The following is a 24,954-nucleotide window of genomic DNA, read 5'->3' on the forward strand; positions in this document are numbered from 1 at the left end:
AATCAAGAGAGTTCGGTTTTGTCCTGCTCAGTTTATCTTCCTAATTACCAGGCAGAGATATCACGCAGGCAACTAAATATATGAACCTAAGGATCCAAGAAAAGGTAAGCATTGAAAATCTAACTTTGGTAGTCATGAAGGTGTCACATTGGCCAGATATCATTTGTAGTATAGATACGGGATAGCAAAAAAAAAAAAAGAGATTTCAAGTGTTCTATGGTAAAACCACTGAAATATTTTCTTTTGAATGAGTGCTCTGACATATGTTTTCTATTGTTTTTTTCATTTATTGTCCAAGAGGCCAGGATAAAGCATAACATGACGTCATAATTGAGTTTTTCTTAAAAAATAATAATTCTAGCAAATAATAAGTGCACTCCAATCTTGTTTTATAAAATTAGTGAGCAAAGAACTTTGTCTACAACAAACAAAATCACTGGCAATAATTCCCTTGTTAAATACAAAGTACAAGGAGTCTATCACAATGAATAACTATTATATGTTCACATAATATTTTATATGCCTGGAATTTAGAAGTTCAACTTTAGAGAGGAAATTATAATCCAGAATCTTTCAGTATTGTTTCTTTGCATGGATCCAAGGACTGTTTGCCAGATTTATTTAGTGCTTTACTCTGACATGTTTAAGATGCTACAGAGTAAATGTTAAACATGGGGACAAATAGTAAATGACAACTTGAAAACAAGAAAACAGAAGATAAATAGAGGGCACAGAAGAGTGATTTAGGGAACAAGTAAAGGTATAAAAAATAATAGCAAAATCAGACCCCAAGCAAAAGGTAAAAGGCCTATCAAGACACTCTATACTATAGTGTATCTGGCCAGGAGGGAGATGGGGGGGGGCGGGGATTGGTGTGTTTGTCAAGATTTTGTGCAATATCCCAATATTTTATCACAACTCTCCCTCTGCCCACCTCTTCCCTGTGTGTGTCTTTCTGTCTCTGTCTCTTTCTCTCTCACACACATAGCTCTAATATCATCTCAATATTTTTTAAGTTAGTATTAACAGTTATATTCTAAGATCCAAATTATTAGCTACTGTTTGTCAACGTTAACTGATTTCTCACAGTAGCAAAGCTTCAGGTGGGGGGCAATCCTTGAGATCATTTTTTATAAAACTGAAAATAGGCTTCAGTTCATGTACCTTTCTGTTGTCTGAAACCTGAAAAATTCAACAGCAGCACAAAAGTTTAGGTAACTTGTGCCCATATTTAAAAGACTGAAGGATTGATGACTCTATGCCGAAGAGTTTCTCATGATTAGAGATCTTCTGATATAACCCAGGCTTGCAGATGCATCAATTGCATGCCTCTAAGTCAATCTCTGGTTTTATGTAGGAAAGACAAACCACAATAGGGTTTAGGTCACTGTCTATCTAAATATGCCCACACATTTTTTTCCATGTGCATATATCATATTAATCAAAAGTGATGATAACTTTGAAGGTTGATATTAAAAAAAAAAACCTGCTTGCCCTTGGCTTAAGACCTTCCAGCTCTAATGACTGATTTGTAGATAGAAGTTATGGATGATTACATTTTTCACAGGGAGACAAGACAGTCATCTGAGAAGCTCATTCTTTGCAGACTGTTTTTCAAAGTGCTTTCCATGTAAATTATGGATATATGGGAGTAAAATAAAGTGAAGCTATAAAAGCTATTGCACCAGTAAAATGTCTAGTCTTAGCATAGAGTGCAGATATTTTCCATTAATTTTGTTTGTTGCTTGGAACAGAAAGTTATAATATCTTTTCACTCCGTAGATAAAAGGGATTTCATTTTTTAACCGTTCTAAAAAAAGTCTAATAATGTCTATATTTGAATTTTTCTCTAAAATTAGTATTTAATTTTGGTTGATATATTCTGATTAGCAAACTGATGTACTTTTGATATATCAGAGGCCAAGTGTATTTTTCCTTTAGCTGTTTGATGCTGATTAACATTTTTATTATGATTTGCTACATATTCTATAACAAAGAATTGTATTATTTCTTAAATAGCAAAATTGAATAGTTAATTGTCTCATTGACCTTTATTAACTGCTCATTTTCCTCCTTAATTAATTATTCATAGGTGGTCTTAAATGCATTGATTGAAGGTTTTTAGTGCTATATGAAAGGTTTAAACTGCTCAAAGAAAATAAACATGGATTTCTGTGATTTCAGAAGCTCATGAAATATATGATTATCTGAGATAAACATCTGTTATACAAAAGGCTAAACAAATATATTGATGCAACTATTGTTTCCTTCCATGTTCAATGTTTCCAATTGCTCACACTATCTTCTAAGGGAATGTCGACCAATTATCCTGCAATTCTACAGGATGGAAAGAGACTCAATCTCCAATTCTGCACTATCATTTTTCTATTGAAAATAAGAAGAAATAACTAGGATAACTGACACACTCAAATAAAACTTTTTCATCATTGATTTTCCAGTTCTAATTGTAAGGTTTAATGTGTTCTTACTTTCATTTTGACTAGACATTACTTGTCAGTTTCAATGCAATTTTGTTCACTTAATTCTTCAAACTATATATTTTTCCTTGAATGTTTAGGAGCTTATTTGCTTTGTTTTATCAAGAAACCTCTGCTAATAGAGAAATAGGAAGAACTGATCAGAAAATTTAATGAAACCTTTTTGTCCTGAAATATGAGAAAATGCTAGTCCTAGAACCACTGTGCAAACAAATGGGATTGTTTTAATTTTGTTGTTAGTACTATTTGTTTCAAGTGAGAATTACATGACAATTTTACAATATTCAAAAATAATAAAATCTCATCTAATCATATCCTGGTGCTAGCAAAAAACAAACAGACAGACAAAAACAACTAAATGGCAAAATTTAAATGTAAAATGAAGTTTCAGTAGTTTTCTTTAAAAGGAAGCAATCAGATTTTCTAATGGCTCAGACACCATAGAAATGGGTGAAATTCAAGTAAACAACAGAAACAACTGGGACAGTTCAAAAATGTGTTGCTTATACTCACATTATCTTTCTGGCCTTGGATATTCTTCTCTCTTCTCCCTCTCTGTTGTTGGTTGAATTGATACTTGTGAATGTGACCAAAAAAGATACTTGTGAATGTGACCATATTTGGAAATAAATTCTTTATAGATATAATCAATTTAAGATAAGGTCATATTGGATGAGGGTGCACTGCTAAAGTTAGGAGAGAGGCATGGAACAGATTCTCCTGCAGAGTCCCCATAAAAGAACCAATCCTGCTGACAGGGTGACAGGACTTCTGGCCTCCTGAACTACAGGAGAATAAATTTCTGTTTTTTTAACCCCCCCAATTTGTGGTCTTTTGATACTGCAGCCCTAGGAGACTAATAAACCATATGTCTGTAGTTCAGTGAAGACAGTTCAAATGCTAATTTTTCGAAAGCACATTCCTGACCAGTCCAGTCCACACCCATCTTTTCCCTCTCTAAATTACCAAGGCATTATAGGACACAATTTAGAAATAAGTAATGTCTGTCCAGATAATTCATACACTGCTTGTAGCTCAGGGACAATTTTTCTTCTTTTGCATCAAACACATACCCCTGTAAACAGTCTCATCCTTGCCTCATCCAAACACCTAGGAGCTGACTGCGTACACAATATGAATTAGCACATGCTGGTCTTATTGACTGGCTAAGATGCATAACAGCAGAGAGGTGGCTGGGATAAATAAGAATAAACTAATAAAATAAAGCTGCTTTTCCCCAAGGGAATGAAGAGGTAGAAATTATAGTTGTTTACTTGCTTGACTAACAATAATCTATAGTTCATTAAAAACCACTTTAGGGGGACCTTGAAGATGGCGGAAGAGTAAGACGCGGAGATCACCTTCCTCCCCACAGATACACCAGAAATACATCTACACGTGGAACAACTCCTACAGAACACCTACTGAACGCTGGCAGAAGACCTCAGACCTCCCAAAAGGCAAGAAACTCCCCACGTACCCGGGTAAGGCAAAAGAAAAAAAAGAAAAAACAGAGACAAAAGAATAGGGACGGCACCTGCACCAGTGGGAGGGAGCTGTGAAGGAGGAAAAGTTTCCACACACTAGGAAGCCCCTTCGCGGGCGGAGACTGCGGGGGGCGGAGACGGGAGCTTCGGAGCCGCGGAGGAGAGCACAGCAACGGGTGCGGAGGGCAAAGTGGGGAGATTCCCGCACAGAGGATCGGTGCCGACCGGCACTCACCAGCCCGAGAGGCTTGTCTGCTCACCCGCCGGGGCGGGCGGGGCTGCGAGCTGAGGCTCTGAGGCTCGGGTTTCGGTTTCGCACTGAGCGCAGGGAGAGGACAGGGGTTGGCGGCTTGAACATAGCCTGAAGGGGTTAGTGCACCACGGCTAGCCGGGAGGGAGTCCGGGGAAAAGTCTGCACCTGCCGAAGAGGCAAGAGACTTTTTCTTCCCTCTTCGTTTCCTGGTGCGTGAGGAGAGAGGTTTAAGAACGCTGCTTGAGGGAACTCCGGAGACGGGCGCGAGCCGCGGCTAAAAGCGCGAACCCCAGAGACGGGCGCGAGCCGCGGCTAAAAGCGCGAAACCCAGAGACGGGCGCGAGCCACGGCTAAAAGCGCGGACCCCAGAGACGGGCGGGAGACGCTAAGGCTGCTGCTGCCGCCACCGAGGGGCCTGTGTGCGAGCACAGGTCACTCTCCACACCCCTCTTCCGCGGAGCCTGTGCAGCCGGCCACTGCCAGGTTCCCGGGATCCGGGGACAACTTCCCCGGGAGAACGCACAGCGCGCCTCAGGCTGGTGCAAAGTCACGCCGGCCTTTGCCGCCGCAGGCCCGCCCCGCAATCCGTGCCCCTCCCTCCCCGCCGGCCTGAGTGCGCCAGAGCCCCCGAATCAGTGGCTTTTTTAACCCCGTCCTGTCTGAGCAAAAAACAGACGCCCTCCAGCGACCTACATGCAGTGGCAGGGCCAAATCCAAAGCTGAGCCCCTGGGAGCTGTGAGAACAAAGAAGAGAAAGGGAAATCTCTCCCAGCAGCCTCAGAAGCAGCGGATTAAAGCTCCACAATCAACTTGATATACCCTGCATCTGTGGAATACCTGAATAGACAACCAATCATCCCAAATTAAGGAAGTGGACTTTAGGAGCAAGATCTATGATTTTTTTCCCTTTTCCTCTTTTTGTGAATGTGTATGTGTATGCTTCTGTGTGAGATCTTGTCTGTATAGTCTTGCTTCCACCATTTGTCCTAGGGTTCTATCCGTCCATGGTTTTTTTTTAAAATTTTTTTCTTAATAATCAATTTTAATTTTAATAACGTTATTATACTTTACCTTCGTTCTTTCTTTCTTTCTTTCCTTCCTTCCTTCCCTCCTTTAGACAACGAATCATCCCAAATTGAGGAGGTGGTCTCTGACAGCAAGATTTATGATTTTTCCCCATTTACCTCTTTTAGTGAGGGTGTATGTGTATGCTTCTGTGTAAGATTTTGTCTGTATAGCTTTGCTTCCAACATTTGTCCTAAGGTTCTATCCGTCTCTTTTTTTTTTCTAAATAAGAATTTTTTAATTCAATAACTTTATTATACTTTATTTTATTTTTACTGTATCTTCTTTCTTTCTGTCTTTTTTCCTTCTTTCCCTCCTTCCTTCCTTCCTCCCTCCCTCCCTCCTTTCTTTCCTTCTTGCCTACTTTCCTTCTTTGCTTCTTTCTCTCTTTCTTCCTTCCTTCCCTCCTTTCCTTCTTTCTTTCCTCATACTTCTACTAATTCCCTCTACTTTTTCTCCCTTTTATTCTGAGCTGTGTGGATGAAAAGCTCTTGGTGCTCCAGCCAGGAGTCAGGGCTCTGCCTCTGAGGTAGGAGAGCCAACTTCAGGACACTGGTCAACAAGAGACCTCCCAGCTCCACATAATATCAAACGGCGAAAATCTCCCAGAGACCTCCATCTTAACACCAGCACCCAGCTTCACTCAACGACCAGCAAGCCACAGTGCTGGACAACCTACGCCAAACAACTAGCAAAAGAGGAACACAACCCCACCCATTAGCAGAGAGGCTGCCTAAAATCATAATAAGGCCACAGACACCCCAAAACACACCACCAGATGTGAACCTGCCCACTAGAGAGACAAGATCCAGCCTCATCCACCACAACACAGGCACTAGTCCCCTCCACCAGGCAGCCTACACAACCCACTGAACCAACCTTAGCCACTGGAGACAGACATCAAAAACAGCAGGAACTACGAACCTGCAGCCTGCAAAAAGGAGACCCCAAACACAGTAAGATAAGCAAAATGAGAAGACAGAAAAACATACAGCAGATAAAGGAGCAAGATAAAAATGCACCAGACCTAACAAATGAAGAGGAAATAGGCAGTCTACCTGAAAAAGAATTCAGAATAATGATAGTAAGGATGATCCGAAATCTTGGAGATAGAATGGACAAAATGCAAGAATCAGTTAACAAGGACCTAGAAGAACTAAAGATGAAACAAGCAACGATGAACAACACAATAAATGAAATTAAAAGTACTCTAGATGGGATCAATAGCAGAATAACTGAGGCAGAAGAACGGATAAGTGACCTGGAAGATAAAATAGTGGAAATAACTACTGCAGAGCAGAATAAAGAAAAAAGAATGAAAAGAACTGAGGACAGTCTCAGAGACCTCTGGGACAACATTAAATGCACCAACATTCGAATTATAGAGGTTCCAGAAGAAGAAGAGAAAAAGAAAGGGACTGAGAAAATATTTGAAGAGATTATAGTTCAAAACTTCCCTAATATGGGAAAGGAAATAGTTAATCAAGTCCAGGAAGCACAGAGAGTCCCATACAGGATAAATACAAGGAGAATACACCAAGACACATATTAATCAAACTGTCAAAAATTAAATAAAAAGAAAGCATATTAAAAGCAGCAAGGGAAAAACAACAAATGACACATAAGGGAATCCCCATAAGGTTAACAGCTGATCTCTCAGCAGAAACCCTACAAGCCAGAAGGGAGTGGCAGGACATACTGAAAGTAATGAAAGAGAAAAACCTGCAGCCAAGACTACTCTACCCAGCAAGGATCTCATTCAGATTTGATGGAGAAATTAAAACCTTTACAGACAAGCAAAAGCTGAGAGAGTTCAGCACCACGAAACCAGCTTTACAACAAATGCTAAAGGAACTTCTCTAGGCAAGAAACACAAGAGAAGGAAAAGACCTATAATAACGAACCCAAAACAATTTAGAAAATGGGAATAGGAACATACATATCGATAATTACCTTAAATGTAAATGGACTAAATGCTCCCACCAAAAGACACAGATTAGCTGAATGGATACAAAAACAAGACCCTTATATATGCTGTCTACAAGAGACCCACTTCAGACCTAGAGACACATACAGACTGAAAGTAAGGGGATGGAAAAAGATATTCCATGCAAATGGAAACCAAAAGAAAGCTGGAGTAGCAATTCTCATATCAGACAAAATAGACTTTAAAATAAGGACTATTAAAAGAGACAAAGAAGGACACTACATAATGATCAAGGGATCGATCCAAGAAGAAGATATAACAATTGTAAATATTTATGCACCCAACATAGGAGCACCTCAATACATAAGGCAAATACTAACAGCCATAAAAGGGGAAATCGACAGTAACACATTCATAGTAGGGGACTTAAACACTCCACTTTCACCCATGGACAGATCATCCAAAATGAAAATAAATAAGGAAACACAAGCTTTAAATGATACATTAAACAAGATGGACTTAATTGATATTTATAGGACATTCCATCCAAAAACAACAGAATACACATTTTTCTCAAGTGCTCATGGAGCATTCTCCAGGATAGATCATATCTTGGGTCACAAATCAAGCCTTGGTAAATTTAAGAAAATTAAAATTGTATCAAGTATCTTTTCTGACCCCAACGCCATGAGACTAGATATCAATTACAGGAAAAGATCTATAAAAAATACAAACACATGGAGGCTAAACAATACACTACTTAATAACAAAGTGATCACTGAAGAAATCAAAGAGGAAATCAAAAAATACCTAGAAACAAATGACAATGGAGACACAACGACCCAAAACTTGTGGGATGCAGCAAAAGCAGTTCTAAGGGGGAAGTTTATAGCAATACAAGTCCACCTTAAGAAGCAGGAAACATCTAGAATAAACAACCTAACCTTGCACCTCAAGCAATTAGAGAAAGAACAAAAAAACCCCAAAGCTAGCAGAAGGAAAGAAATCATAAAAATCAGATCAGAAATAAATGAAAAAGAAATGAAGGAAACAATAGCAAAGATCAATAAAACTAAAAGCTAGTTCTTTGAGAAGATAAACAAAATAGATAAACCACTAGCCAGACTCATCAAGAAAAAAAGGGAGAAGACTCAAATCAATAGAATTAGAAATGAAAAAGGAGAGGTAACAACTGACACGGCAGAAATAAAAGAGATCATGAGAGATTACTACAAGCAACTCTATGCCAATAAAATGGACAACCTGGAAGAAATGGACAAATTCTTAGAAATGCACAACCTGCCAAGACTGAATCAGGAAGAAATAGAAAATATGAACAGACCAATCACAAGCACTGAATTTGAAACTGTGATTAAAAATCTTCCAACAAACAAAAGCCCAGGACCAGATGGCTTCACAGGCGAATTCTATCAAACATTTAGAGAAGAGCTAACACCTATCCTTCTCAAACTCTTCCAAAATATAGCAGAGGGAGGAACACTCCCAAACTCCTTCTACGAGGCCACCATCACCTTGATACCAAAACCAGACAAGGATGTCACAAAGAAAGAAAACTACAGGCCAATATCACCGATGAACATAGATGCAAAAATCCTCAACAAAATACTAGCAAACAGAATCCAACAGCACATTAAAAGGATCATACACCATGATCAAGTGGGGTTTATTCCAGGAATGCAAGGATTCTTCAATATATGCAAATCAATCAACGTGATACACCATATTAACAAACGGAAGGAGAAAAACCATGTGATCATCTCAATAGATGCAGAGAAAGCTTTTGACAAAATTCAACACCCATTTATGATAAAAACCCTGCAAAAAGTAGGCATAGAGGGAACTTTCCTCAACATAATAAAGGCCATATATGAGAAGCCCACAGCCAACATCATCCTCAATGGTGAAAAATTGAAAGCATTTCCACTAAGATCAGGAACAAGACAAGGTTGCCCACTCTCACCACTCTTATTCAACATAGTTTTGGAAGTTTTAGCCACAGCAATCAGAGAAGAAAAGGAAATAAAAGGAATCCAAATCGGAAAAGAAGAAGTAAAGCTGTCACTGTTTGCAGATGACATGATCCTATACATAGAGAATCCTAAAGATGCTACCAGAAAACTACTAGAGCTAATCAATGAATTTGGTAAAGTGGCAGGATACAAAATTAATGCACAGAAATCTCTGGCATTCCTATATACTAATTATGAAAAATCTGAAAGTGAAATCTAGAAAACACTCCCATTTACCATTGCAACAAAAAGAATAAAATATCTAGGAATAAACTTACCTAAGGAGACAAAAGACCTGTATGCAGAAAATTATAAGACACTGATGAAAGAAATTAAAGATGATACAAATAGATGGAGAGATATACCATGTTCTTGGATTGGAAGAATCAACATTGTGAAAATGACTCTACTACCCAAAGCAATCTATAGATTCAATGCAATCCCTATCAAACTACCACTGGCATTTTTCACAGAACTAGAAAAATTTCACAATTTGTATGGAAACACAAAAGACCCCGAATAGCCAAAGCAATCTTGAGAATGAAAAAAGGAACTGGAGGAATCAGGCTCCCTGACTTCAGACTATACTACAAAGCTACAGTTATCAAGACGGTATGGTACTGGCACAAAAACAGAAAGATAAATCAATGGAACAGGATAGAAAGCCCAGAGATAAACCCACGCACATATGATCACCTTATCTTTGATAAAGGTGGCAGGAATGTACAGTGGAGAAAGGACAGCCTCTTCTATAAGTGGTGCTGGGAAAACTGGACAGGTACATGTAAAAGTATGAGATTAGATCACTCCCTAACACCATACACAAAAATAAGCTCAAAATGGATTAAAGACCTAAATATAAGGCCAGAAACTATCAAACTCTTAGAGGAAAACATAGGCAGAACACTCTATGACATAAATCACAGCAAGATCCTTTCTGACCCACCTCCTAGAGTAATGGAAATAAAAACAAAAATAAACAAATGGGACCTATGAAACTTCAGAGCTTTTGCACAGCAAAGGAAACCATAAACAAGACCAAAAGACAACCCTCAGAATGGAAGAAAATATTTGCAAATGAAGCAACTGACAAAGGATTAATCTCCAAAATTTACAAGCAGCTCATGCAGCTCAATAACAAAAAACAAACAACCCAATCCAAAAATGGGCAGAAGACCTAAATAGATATTTCTCCAAAGAAGATATACAGACTGCCAACAAACACATGAAAGAATGCTCAACATCATTAATCATTAGAGAAATGCAAATCAAAACTACAATGAGATATCATCTCACACCAGTCAGAATGGCCATCACCAAAAAATCTAGAAACAATAAATGCTGGAGAGGGTGTGGAGAAAAGGGAACACTCTTGCACTGCTGGTGGGAATGTGAATTGGTTCAGCCACTATGGAGGTTCCTTAAAAAACTACAAATAGAACTACCATATGACCCAGCAATCCCACTACTGGGCATATACCCTGAGAAAATCAAAATTCAAAAAGAGTCATGTACCAAAATGTTCATTGCAGCTCTATTTACAATAGCCCGGAGATGGAAACAACCTAAGTGCCCACAATCGGATGAATGGATAAAGAAGATGTGGCACATATATACAATGGAATATTACTCAGCCATAAAAAGAAACGAAATTGAGCTATTTGTAATGAGGTGGATAGACCTAGAGTCTGTCATACAGAGTGAAGTAAGTCAGAAAGAAAAAGACAAATACTGTATGCTAACACATATATGTGGAATTTAAGGGAAAAAAATGTCATGAAGAGCCTAGGGGTAAGGCAGGAATAAAGATGCAGACCTCCTAGAGAGCGGACTTGAGGTTATGAGGAGGGGGAAGGGTGAGCTGTGACAGGGCGAGAGAGAGTCATGGACATATACACACTAACAAACGTAGTAAGGTAGATAGCTAGTGGGAAGCAGCCGCATGGCACAAGGATATTGGCTCGGTGCTTTGTGACTGCCTGGATGGGTGGGATAGGGAGGGTGGGAGGGAGGGAGATGCAAGAGGGAAGACATATGGGAACATAAGTTTATGTATGACTGATTCACTTTGTTATAAAGCAGAAACTAACACACCATTGTAAAGCAATTATACCCCAATAAAGATGTTAAAAAAAAAAAAAAGACCACTTTAACCTAAGTGGGTGTACAATGAAGTTGGAATTTTGTATTAGCCTCATCTAAAAATTAACATATTCTTTTATTATGCATTCAAAATTACACAGAGGAAGCAACTTATAAAGTTCTTACACTTTTAACATAGTTTTAGAAATCAAGATAAAACAATAAAGAATAAAATTATTGAATACATACTCTTTTCCAGTTTATGTTCATAAATATATTATTTAGGCCTCTCAACAATCCAACGCAGTAGGTTTTATCACTACACTCATTTTTGAAAATGAAGAAACTAAGGCACAAAGCAGTTAACTAGCTTACCTAAGATTATAGAGGTACTATGTAACAAAACCAGTTGCAAAGGCAACATCTCGACTCAAAATTGATAGAGATGAATATGTTTTTTTTCTGATTTTAATGAATAGTACATGTGCAGATGGAGGATTTCATGGGAAAGTGATTCAGTGGAAAAATGAGAGATTGCTCATTATCCCACTTAAACTAGTCACCAATAACAAAATGAATGGAAACAAAGATACCAAATAAAATCAGATACATACATGAGAGGAATGAGTTTTTATGTTAATTGCTGTGCACATAATGACTGAAATACCATGTGCTAATATTTATTGATGCCACATATAAACCTTCTCATAAAGTTGGTGACTTAGTTAAAAAACATGTTAGAATAATTAGAATTAAAGGAGAAAATTTTAGCCTGTTTAGATAGACTTTGTAAAACTCTAACTCACTGTATTCAAATGCATTTAGTCAATATAAGTGAGTCATCTGTTCTTTAAAGCAGACCCAGAGCAAGCATATTGTTCACTTTGGTTATTATCCATATTTAAATTAATAATAACAATAGAGAAGTTGCATACAGTATCTTACAGTTTGCAAAGGCCCTCATATGCATTGTCTTGTATATTCATCAAAGAACTGGTAGTCCAGAAAGCTTATATGATTACCTTCCTACACATGTAGAAACTGAGAGTCAGAAACTGTGTCCTATTCAAGGTCAGGAGTCTATCAGATATGGCTTAAGCCTTCTGATGCCTATTTTCATTAATTAAACTTAGATTTTTAGTTAGTTCAAATTTGGTGCTTTCTTCCTTCTCTCTCCACCATTAAACCAGATTAGTGAGATGTTACATAATATGAAGAAAAGTGCATTTGCTTATATACCCTGTAGAGCTCAATCGCTTCTCATTTTCAAAAGAAAAAATTCACTTAGGATGGCAATAATTGAATTGTATGACCCTGAGATCAGCAAAGAGCTCTACATTAGCTGTTAAAATGTTCTCATTAAATAATAAACACTTAAGTTTAATTTAGATCTTTAATCACACTAAAGGGCACCATAAACTTGCACATGAGATTATTAAATCAAGATGAGGAATGAAATCCAATTTAGTCTTCATGTGTCATGTCTAATAAAACCGTTTACATTAGCTAAACTTTACAGGAGTGTCTGCTTTTAAAAGATGCTCTAGCTCTGTATTGAGAAGTACATTTTCTAACTGGGCTTTTTCAGCTATGGCACACCTAAGCTCAGAGTCATGCCTTCCAATTTCCTATTGACCAGTTCTCTCAAACACCCTACCAATTTATTACCACAAAATGAGTAAAGAAGGCTGATGAGAGAAAATGCTAGCATACACTATTCAGAAATAACCAAAAGAAAACATTCCAAACATTCTAAATATATCTAAATATTTTACTTATAAATGTATAACATTTTATTTGTAGCTGGGCTACTAAAATTGTTTAAAAGTTCAATGGTCCATATACAAAAATACATTCTCAATATGTCAAAGATGTAAATGTAAAAACTGAAATCACACAAGTGTTAAAAGAAAAAATAGGTAAATATTTATTAAATCTTGGGATAAGGAAGGACTTTCTAAGCATGGTTCCTAAGAAAGAAGCTAGTAAAGGAATCTGACTATGAGATTAACCTGTTCATTGTTTCAGTTCCATCATTAAGCAGAATCCCTGGTGCTGAGTAAAGTATTCACCCACAAGTACTCACCGTTACAAAAAATTTTGATGGAAAAATATTGTAATACATATAACACCTAAAAGATTGATGTTCTTAATTTATAAAACATTCTAACCAATCAATAAAAATTTATTGCTTTTTCAGGTTTACACACTGCTTCTCTAGTAATATTAATTCAAGAGTTAAAATAGTATACCGCTATAATAAAAATTTTTCTCTGTTAACATTTAAATGTTTTAGAACACTTTTTAAAATACATCATCCCAATCTTAAAATTTTACACTTTGGGGGGCTTCCCTGGTGGCGCAGTGGTTGAGAGTCCGCCTGCTGATGCAGGGGACATGGGTTCGTGCCCCGGTGCGGGAGGGTCCCACGTGCCGCGGAGCGGCTGGGCCCGCGGGCCATGGCCGCTGGGCCTGCGTGTCCGGAGCCTGTGCTCCGCAGCGGGAGAGGCCACAGCAGTGAGAGGCCCGTGTACCGCAAAAAAAAAAAAAAAAAAAAAAAAAATTTTACACTTTGGGCTCTTAGTTAATATTTTAGAATATGTAAATATTTGAGAACATGTTTTCAGAAAAAATTTTATATAACACCTGACATGGAAAAATACTACAGGTCTGTGATAAACACTATAAAACAAATTTGTTCTTCAAATTTAAAATTAAGGAGGATACTTACTATTTATATATAGTTACTTTTCTACTGAATATTAAAAAGCCTCAGGTATACATGTTTCACCAACTTTTCAATATTTTGTAGTTTAATGCAAATAGCTTCACTGTTGAATTTTTCTCTCTCCCTCAGTTTCTCAGACAGCCCTCCATAGCTTGTCCTTTTGATCCTATTTTTGACCTTAATTATTCTGACCTGGCACAGAGACCAGCCTTTTGTTTCTTTCATTCTGTTTCCAACTACCATGAAAGATTCTCTCTTGAAGGTTCTTTGTTTAAATTCTTATTACCCATCATTCATCACTTTCCCATGAAGATTTCCCATGGTTTAAAGATAACCAATGTAATAGACTCATCAAAGATGTCATTATTCTGAAGTATTTGCTCTTGATCTCTCTTTATCATCTGGTTTTCAATTTCTGGCAGATTTCTCTCATTACTGGCAAGTTATTCAAAATGAACACAATGAGCTTTTGTGACTGCTCTCTGAAATCAGAAAGAGAAAACAATGTTCCTAGTTAAGAAATATATATGATTTCTCTATTTTAAATCTAAAAACTCAAGCATCCTCCTGTTGACCATTCATTTTACATAATTCCAGGAATAGCATAGTCACCTGGTAGGTTATGCATCAAAAAATGATATAATACAATAATTTGTAAACCCTAAGCAAAAATTCCTGAAGTTCTCTATTTCTTTCTTTGTAAATTGTAAAATAAACAGATCCCCACTTCCATTTCAAGGACTCTCTAAAATCTATGAGATGCAGAGGAAGAATCTAACAGGGACAGTTTTCTATTGCCTTTTGCACTTTCTCCACATGAACTTTGGGTTTAATGAAACTTCCATAATTTGAAAAGTTCATCTACAGAAAGGGGGTGATTTTTCCCTGAAATATTGTACATAAATGTCATTCTTTATGGAGTTTTAGATGTCTTGATAACATTCTATAAATGCCTCCTTTTTAATTAAAGAAAAAAAACCCTTTAGTCATTAGGGCATTTTCACTGTGAATCCCAAAGTATGTTCTTACTATCTCAGGCTTTGGGTCCCCAAGATTTCTTTGGATTGTGCTTATGCCAGTAGTACTAGAGCTCAAACCAGAATAGCCTTTAAAAATAAAAGGTAAAATGATTTCTATACAGTACACATGAAGGCTAGCGAAAACCACATAATCATAAAAATCCTTAAAAGTAAATAGAGAGTACAGCAGTGAAATACATTATAGTTCAAGGTTACTTCCCTTGTATGTTATTTGTTGCTTTTCCCTGGCAGCTTTTAATATTTTTTCTTTGTATTTAATGTTTGATAGTTTGAGTAATATGTGTCTTGGCACGTTTCTCCTTGGATTTATCCTATGGGACTCTCTTCGCTTCCTGGACTTCATTGACTATTTCCTTTCCTATATTAGGGAAGTTTTCAACTATGATCTCTTCAAATATTTTCTCAGTCCCTTTCTTTTTCTCTTCTTCTTCTGGGACCCCTATAATTTGAATGTTGGTGTGTTTAATGTTGTCCCAGAGGTCTCCAAGATTGTCTTCAATTCTTGTCATTCTTTTCTCTTTATTCTGCTCTGCAGTAGTTATGTCCACTATTTTATCTTCTGAGTCACTTACCCGTTCTTCTGTCTCAGTTATTGTGCTATTGATTCTTTCTAGAGAATTTTTAATTTCATTTATTGTGCTGTTCATCATTGTTTGTTTGCTCTTTAGTTCTTCTACGTCCTTGTTAAACGTTTCTTGTATTTTCTCCATTCTATTTCCAAGATTTTGGATCATCTTTTCTATCATTACTCTGAATTCTTTTCCAGGTAGACTGCCTATTTCCTCTTTATTTGTTTGGTCTGGTGGGTATTTACTTTGCTCCTTCATCTGCTGTGTATTTCTCTGTCTTCTCATTTTGCTTAACTTACTGTGTTTGGAGTCTCCTTTTTGCAGGCTGCAGTTTCATAATTCCCCTTGTTTTTGGCATCTGCCCCCAGTGGGTAAGGTTGGTTCAGTGGGTTGTGTAGGCTTCCTGGTGGAGGGGACTGGTGCCTGTGTTCCTCATCTGATAGATGAGGCTGGATCTTCTCTTTCTGGTGGGCAGGACTGCGTCCAGTGGTGTGTTTTGGGGTGTCTGTGAACTTAGTATGATTTTAGGCAGCCTCTCTGCTAATGGGTGAGGTTGTGTTCTTGTCTTGCTAGCTGTTTGGTACGGGTTGTCCAGCACGGTAGCTTGCTGGTTGTTGAGTGGAGCTGGGTCTTGGTGTTGAGATGAAGATCTCTGGGAGAGCTTCTGCCGTTTGATATTACGTGAGGACGGGAGGTCTCTGATGGTCCAATGTCCTGAACTCGGCTCTCCCACCTCAGAGGCTCAGGCCTGACACCTGGATGGAACACCAAGACCCTGTCAGCCACACGGCCAGGTACATGGGAGTTTCTTGCCTTTTGGGAAGTCTGAGGTCTTCTGCCAGTGTTCAGTGGGTGTTCTGTAGGAGTTGTTCCACATGTAGATGTATTTTTGATGTATCTGTGGGGAGAAAGGTGATCTCCACATCTTACTCCTCCGCCATCTTGAAGGTCCTCTATCAGTTTTATTTTTAATTTGAATGAATTTTAGAATTATTTCTAAGAGTAAATTTTAACAAGAAAGTACGAAGAAAAAGAAGAACAGGAAAGTAGGGGGGGTTGGTAAAAAAAAAAAAGGAATGAGTCTGAAGCAGCTTGAACAATTTCAAATTATTAAGAACTTCCTCTCAAAACACATAGCTGAGTCCACATGTGTGTTAGAACCAAAAGTATAACAAAGTTATGAAAATTAACTTCCATGTAGAATACGTTTTTATTTAGTTTTTTTTTTTAATTTATATTTTGGCCATGCCGCACAGCTTGTGGGACTTTAGTTCCCCAACAAGGGACTGAATGCGAGCCCTCAGCAGTGAAAGCATGGAGTCCTAACCACTGGACCACCAAGGAATTCCTGAATACAATATTTTTTAAAGGATAAGTAAGATGATGTACTAATGTGAATATCTATTATTAAAGTTCAATAGTAAATGCAGCAATTGTTTAGGACTTAGATAAGCAAAAGACTGATTTTTCTGAGAGAGAGAAGGAGTTTATCAATGATATTAGAATTGCCAGTCCATGCACAGTGACCATTAAAAGCACACCAACTTTTAGTCAATTTTGTTTTTTTTAATTCTCCAGTGACAATATAGTCCTGTGTAGCCTACACTATAATAGGGTGGTCTATTCCCACAGCCCTGTCCTTAAAGTTGAAATTTTTGTTTTTCTTTAATTTTATACCTGTTATAGAAAGTACAAATTTCAACTTAGGTAATGAACAAAAACAGCCTTCCATTTTAGCCATTGATTCAAAATACTGTCCAAGGCAAACCTAAGATAGTTACAATAATTGTTGGTAAGGAAAATGGCGTATAAGCCAGAATTTGGGCCAAAAATCCAGGAGCGTTCTATTAGCCATATACAGCACATCATTTGGATTTTTTCCAAAAAGACATGGCCACAGTTGTGCTTCTAGTAATAATACTCTTGCAAGTATTTCAGAGATTATAAATAATGTTTTCTTGATATTACCAAAGAGGAAACATCTTGCTGAAGTGCATGTATTTTTTAATTAATTTTTATTGGAGTATAGTTGCTTTACAATGTTGTGTTAGTTTCTACAAGCACATGTATATTTAACCTCACAACAGTCTGATAGCAATGCCACCTAATGTTATTAAAACAATTTAATTTAGGCAAGATGCAAAATATACTAGAAGAGTTAAGCAAAACAACAGAAGATTCTCAAAGAACAGATCATGGTCTTTGACAGAATATAAACACAATATTTGAATTTGAGCTCTCTGCAGTATCTTGAATGAATTTTTGCTTACTACTAATAATATTAGGAAAAGCTGATTAGAAAAACCAAACAAATCTAAATTTGGCTTATAATAGAATTTTTAAAGAGAAGGTATTTCTTTTCTAAATCAGAAAAAAGAAAGCATGTGAGTATGCAACAAAAGAGACATTCCAGTAAAATATAAAGAAAGTAAAAGGGAAACATTTATATGACTATGAAAGGGAAGATCTCTATGTGAAAAACTCCTAATATCAATTTGTAAAGACTGTTTTCTGACCCTTATAAATAAAAGCACAAGTTTAATTCTTTATAATATCCCAGCACTGAAAAATGTGAAAAGAAGATCTTAGAATGTTGTATACCTCTAGAAATGGATTTGAGATGATGAAATTACAATGTAAGTGATAGTGATATTATATGATAGTGTTAAAATATTTTCTGCAATAAAAATAACATCATGGGCTTCCCTGGTGGCGCAGTGGTTGAGAGTCCGCCTGCCGATGCAGGGGACACGGGTTCGTGCCCCGGTCCAGGAGGATCCCACATGCTGCAGAGCGTCTGGGCCCGTGAGCCATGGCCGCTGAGCCTGCGCGTCCGGAGCCTGTGCTCCGCAGCGGGAGAGGCCACAGCAGTGAGAGGCCCGCGTACCGCAAAAAAAAAAAAAAAAAAAAAATCATATGTGACTATATTACAATACTTGAGTATGTTACACATAAACATGGTTCATTTCTAAATGCTTTAAGAATTTCAACAACAATTTCAATTATAACTGCCTGAGCAAGGGATCTGCTTAGGTAAATCAAGTAAAACCAGAAAGGGAAAAACCTCTAGTGAAAGAAAGAAAAAAAAATCAAAAGAACTAGTTAAGTTTCTGTGAATTGGGAAAATAGGTAAGGCTGATCTGCAAAAGGGATCAGGGGCACCCAGCCTCTGGTTGGAAAGTTTCCTCATGCTTTGGGGGTGCTTCTGCTTCCATGCATTTACCAGACTCCTGCATGTGTATATCGAGTACCTGCTATACCTCATATAGAATCCTAACACTGGGAACACAAGTGGACCTCAAGAAGCTCACAGACAAGTGGCAGAGACAGGCATGAGGGAACATACAGTATGGATAATGTTATAAAGGCCCTATAATTGATGTAAGTATAGGAAATGTAGAATGTGAAGGGGACTCTCCTAAGACAATCTGAGCAGCTAACAGAAGATTACTTGAAGTCACTTGATTTCAATCTTAAATAAGTGAGAATTAGCCAAGTGAAAAAGCAGACAAGGATGTTCAAATTAAAGGGATGTATAATGGCACTAAGGCAAGAAAGACCACAGTGTGTGTCCTTTGAGATGGCTGACCCCTTAGGTGTATGTGGGGAAGTGACAAGGGATGAGTCTTGTTTATACAGTTGAGGAGATCAAAATTGGGCTTCATCACAAAGGTAAAGAGTGAATTTAAACAAGAAACATTGATTTTAAACAGAAAAGTGACAATCTTAGTTTCAGAATTTTCCCTCTGGAAATGCCTAGGAAAAAGGATCTTTAAAAAGAGAGGCAAAAAATAACAATTTCCAGTCAAGGAGATGGGAAATGCTTCCATAAACTGAGGTAGTGGCAATGAGGGGAAAAAAGGAGGCATGCTAACGAAGAAATGTTTAAGAGAAAGAAGCAACACAATTTCGATAGTTGATAGTATGTAAGCTAAAGAAGGTGATTCTAGGATCATTCCGTATTTCTGACTTGAGGGGCTGGGTGAGTGGTAGTTCCACATATAAAATTAGAGAAAACGGGCTTCCCTGGTGTCGCAGTGGTTGAGAGTCTGCCTGCCGATGCAGGGGACACGGGTTCGTGCCCCGGTCCGCGAGGATCCCACATGCCGCAGAGCGGCTGGGCCCGTGAGCCATGACTGCTGAGCCTGTGCGTCCGGAGCCTGTGCTTCGCAACGGTAGAGGCCACAGCAGTGAGAGGCCCGCGTACAGAAAAAAAAAAAAATTAGAGAATAAAAAGAGGAAGTTGGAATTTAATTAACAATAACTTTATTTTAATGGAAGCTCATGTTTCATTTTGCCCTTAATTCTCCCAGTGAATTTCTAACATCGCTTTTATCGTTGACTTCACTGAACAAAGTGTTGGGCAAATCTTTATGCTGCGACTCCCCAGAAAGCATCTTGAAACACGTGGGGTGAAATATTTGTGGATTTGTGAAATCAAGTTGCTGTCAACAATAGGATTGTCCTAGTTAAAAAGAAAAAACAAAAACTTGCTCTTATTTTTCTCTTTTCCATAACATATGTATTTAGGCTCCTAATATAATGACATTCCTTATCTGAAAGGATTCGAGGTAGAAAATCCTTCAATCAAAATATTTGATTGAATATTTTGAATATATATTGAATGTATATTCAATATATATTCAATATATTGTATATATTGAATATATCCTTCAATCAACCTATTTCTCTAGCACTGTCATAAGTCTGAAATTGTTTTGTCAGAATGCTGAATTTTCCAAGCCAAAAGGTTACTATATATGAAGATGCCAACTGTTTTTCTTCCTTTGTTGATTCTTTTTTTTTTTTTTTTTTTTTTTTGCGGTACGCAGGCCTCTCACTGTTGTGGCCTCTCCCGTTGCGGAGCACAGGCTCCGGACGCGCAGGCTCAGCGACCATGGCTCACGGGCCCAGCCGCTCCGCGGCATGTGGGATCCTCCCGGACCGGGGCACGAACCCGTGTCCCCTGCATCAGCAGGTGGACTCTCAACCACTGTGCCACCAGGGAAGCCCCCTTTGTTGATTCTTTTCTTGAAACTGTAGACACCCTTTTCCCTGAAACCATCTTGTTATCAGTCAGTTCCTTTCATGCCATACTTCATACCATATGCTTCTCTAGTAAGTTTATTCAGTCATTCTAAAGGGCAACATCTAATCCTTTCCCGTCTGTTCAAAATCTTTGCACTCTATAAATTTACATGATAATCCCAGGGGTAGAAAAAACAGCAATCAAAAATCCTCTACCAATGAAACAGGATCATGGCAAGTAAATTAGAATCTATCTGTAATTGTGCATTAAAAGAATCAACTGGAGGAACAAAACTTGGGAAGAAAAGAGAAGAGGTGAGACAAATACCTGCTAATGACAATCCCAAGCAATCCTGACAATTATCTCACATAGAAAACAAAGTTTCTCAAAATGAAGTAAAAGATCAAAGAATCTTTAACATGATATTGAACAAAAGAACAAGGCAAAAAAAAATTACTTGCAGTATAGTACCATTTATATAAATTTCAAAAACTATATTGTTAAGGAATGCATACACAGGTAGTTAAGAAAGAAATGCAGTGGCATTTTGATCACAAAAATCAGTAGAGTGGTTTCTTTTTTTTTGTAATTATATACATATTTTTTTCACATCTTTATTGGAGTATAATTGCTTTACAATGTTGTGTTAGTTTCTGCTGTATAACAAAGTGAATCGAAACTATATGTAACAATATGAAAAGATTTTACAACATAATATTGAATAATGCATCAGAATGACACATATACAGCATGATGCTATTTATGAAAAATTTGTAAACTCACAAAGTAATGCCATACATTGTTTATGTGTACACAGATTTATTGCAAACATATAAAAATTGGAGAAGAAGGATACTCATCAAATTCATGAAGATGGCTGCTTTTGCATAAAAATAAAAGAGGGGGAACTGAGGTTGAAAAAGAGAGAAAAAAAAAATCAGTACAGTGATACCCTCTCACTAAGCAGAGGAATTACCTGGGAGGAGTGGCTTCTTGAAAGCTGTTCATATTCTAATTTTCAACCTAGAATATGTTACAGAGACGTTTGCTTTGTAACAATTTATTATACTATGCTTTGATGTTTTTTGCACTTGTCCATGTGAGTGTTATAATTTACAATAGAAAGATATTTTCATAATAACACAAATAAAAGAACAGAGCACAGATAAGTACACTAAAGAACTTTTCTTCATGGTTTATCATCAATCTGTGAAAAGTTGTTACCTGGCAAGTTTGCTGAAGCAATTTCAATAGAGTCATTCAGAAAAATACTTAAATAAGGCCATGGGGCCATATACAACAAAAGATAATGAGCCAGAGAGTTTTCCATTTTTCAAAAAATAGGAAGCAAGAGCCTGAAACTTTACAAGGTTATATAATTATCCAACAGTGAATGTGTCGACGTCTTTAATTCTATTGCCTCAAAATTGCTAAATTTCAATTTCCTGACCAAAAATTCCTCTGAAACAAAATATTTATTTGTTAACCTAATGTTAAAATATACATAACACTTTACATATTTCCTATAAAATACTATTACAGGTTTAAGCCACAATGTATTATATTTTTCTAGCCTTTTTATTGTGCTCTGTACCATTCTATTTACAGTCATATGACCAACAAATCTAAAATTCTTCCATGAACTATTGAATTAATGGTACCAGAAAAATATCAACTGTCGCTCTAATAAATAAAATTAAAATGAACTTCGATACATAAAGGCTGAAAATAATTCTTCTCAGTAAAAAACACAGGCAAATACCAAAAGCGGGATTGGGCACTTTAGCTGGCCCCTCTATCACCCACCCCATAATTTCCCTCAGTACCCATCAATCCATCCTAAATAAAAGTGTTATAAGTAAACAAGGAAATGAGCAAGAAGAAATGTGTGCTTGCCATACAGCCTCAAGGCAACAGACTCAGCACTCCTTCCTACAGTATTCATGTCCTACTATACCTGAAATTGTTTGCTAAGTACACACCAATCAATGAGATCATTTATCCCCAATCTTCATTAAACATGCTGTATTTTAAGAATTAATACACTTCTCTGTATTTTTCAGGCAAATGATCAAGATTTAGATTACTCTCCAAAATCATGATAGGCATTATCTGACAGTTATAGTTTATAGAGATCATACCTAATAAAGAAATTAACTAAAGCTTCATCCTATAACTTTGGTGGTCACCAGACCATAGCCAATACACCAAAGATTCTCACAGATTCTCATTAAGCAAAAGCCTTCTTGGTGTTCATACATATACATTGATGCCTACAGTATTTGGTTACAATTTGCAACCAATCTGTGCCCATCTTGCAGCAAGGCCAAATACTGAGTGAAAGAAAATAAACCTAAGAGAAATAGACTGGGCTCATAGGCCCAGTTCTGCTCCATGAACTGGAATACTCCTGAGTCCAGACTTACCAAATCCCAAGGATACCGAATAATTTCAGGTGAAATGAATATAAAAGATAAAGCAACATAGATTCTCAGGGTTAAATGGCACTTTTAAATCATCAGATCCAATCATCCATCCAACAGTATACAATATTTCAGTCAGACAGTCATCCAAACCTTTGCTTGAATGGAACTTGCAGATTTTCAGTTACTAAGTGTATACGGTTACATATGCTGAGAAAATTTGTTTGCGAATAGGCATTTTAGCATATGAAGGAGGGATGGCTAATGGGATTGAGAGCCTGACATGTACTGACATTGATCGACATTCCTGACATTCATGTTTTACTGGTGGGCAGGGCTATATGCCTAAAGGCAGGAATTTGGCCCCTCACCTCCTGTCATGTGTTATGGGCTTTCTTCCACTATCTGTGTCCAACCCTGTGGTTTATTGACTAGTTGCATGTAACTGGGTGATAAAGTGAGGCCAGGTATGTAGTACAAAACTTATTTCTAATTCAGTGGGCAGGAAGCAGGAAGTCCCTCATAAACTTCCTGATCCAAGTCTTGTTCCCCAATGTAGTTTATGTGAGATATTGGAAGAGGGTAATAAAAACAATACTGTTCACATTTGTGTAGTAAGTCTTACGTATACACACCAAAATTCAAAAATAAGGTGGGATGAGAGGTACATTGAACCCCTAACATCCATGCTGTGATAGGCATTACTCAAGGTGTCAATATTAGAATGATAATGCTCCTACCCTCAAATAATGTACAAGCTAAATGAGGCATAAAGAATTATAGCCAATATGAGATAACTGTATCCTGGATACAGTACTCAGCTCTACGTGGAGGACAGCTAAATTTATTACTAAATTTATTACTCTGCTTTGAAATTGTCCATTATCCATACCCCCAGTGGAGCTATAATGTCCACAGGGTAACAACCTTATCTTTTTGTTGTGTACCCAGAGACCAACACATTGCTTGGCTCACAGTAGGAGCCTAGAAATAATCGTGGACTTAATGTTAACCATTAGTTAGTCAATCAGATAATTAATGTTCCAAGAAAATACAGTCTTTAGGTAGAATATATCTAATGACAAATTAGATATGTATGTTTTCAATAGCTAGGAAACTATAAAATTCCCAGTAAAACTTTTTACCAGAGATCATTTTGATATAAATGAAATAGACTGAAATAGAAATAGAGTATGTATTTTGACAGATAAAAATATTTATTAATAGTAATATTCATAACTCTGCATATAGTTATATAGGGATGATATCCAGCTGAAACATACTTGTATGGTGTTCCAGATGTTTACAGCTGGAGTCTGCTCTAGCAGTGCTGGTTGGGTGCCTATATCACATCAATAGTCAAATATTATTAATATCACCATATATATACACACAAGTGAAAACCACAGATGAGTATCTATCTCAAGGAATTCGTTGTGAGTAATGCTATAAAGTGATTTTAATCCCATTATTGATTTTTATTTCAGTGTTTTTCAAATTGTATGTCTGTGACTCCTAAGAGTTATGGAGACATTGTTGAGGGATGGAAAAGTTCAGCTGTCTCTCTCCCACCCCCCAGCACCCTCCCAGAGCAGCTCAGTCACTACAACCTCATCCTCCCATCCCAGTAATCTTCCTCCCAGAGAACTGAGTAACAAAGCTGTTTCTTTTCTTTTCCTTTCCAGGAAAGCAGTCACTCTGAGCCCTGTGAGTGAGATGAGTGTACGTGGGTATGTATGTATTGAGAGCTGCCTGACTCCACAAGGGTGGTTACATTCTAGTGAAACTTTTTAAAACACTTAGTTAAACATTTATAAGTATAT

This window comes from Aethalodelphis obliquidens, unplaced genomic scaffold (assembly GCF_003676395.1).
Source record: "Aethalodelphis obliquidens isolate GAN/ISIS:26980383/991018 unplaced genomic scaffold, ASM367639v1 scaffold2, whole genome shotgun sequence".
NCBI classification, from domain to species: Eukaryota; Metazoa; Chordata; class Mammalia; order Artiodactyla; family Delphinidae; genus Aethalodelphis; species Aethalodelphis obliquidens.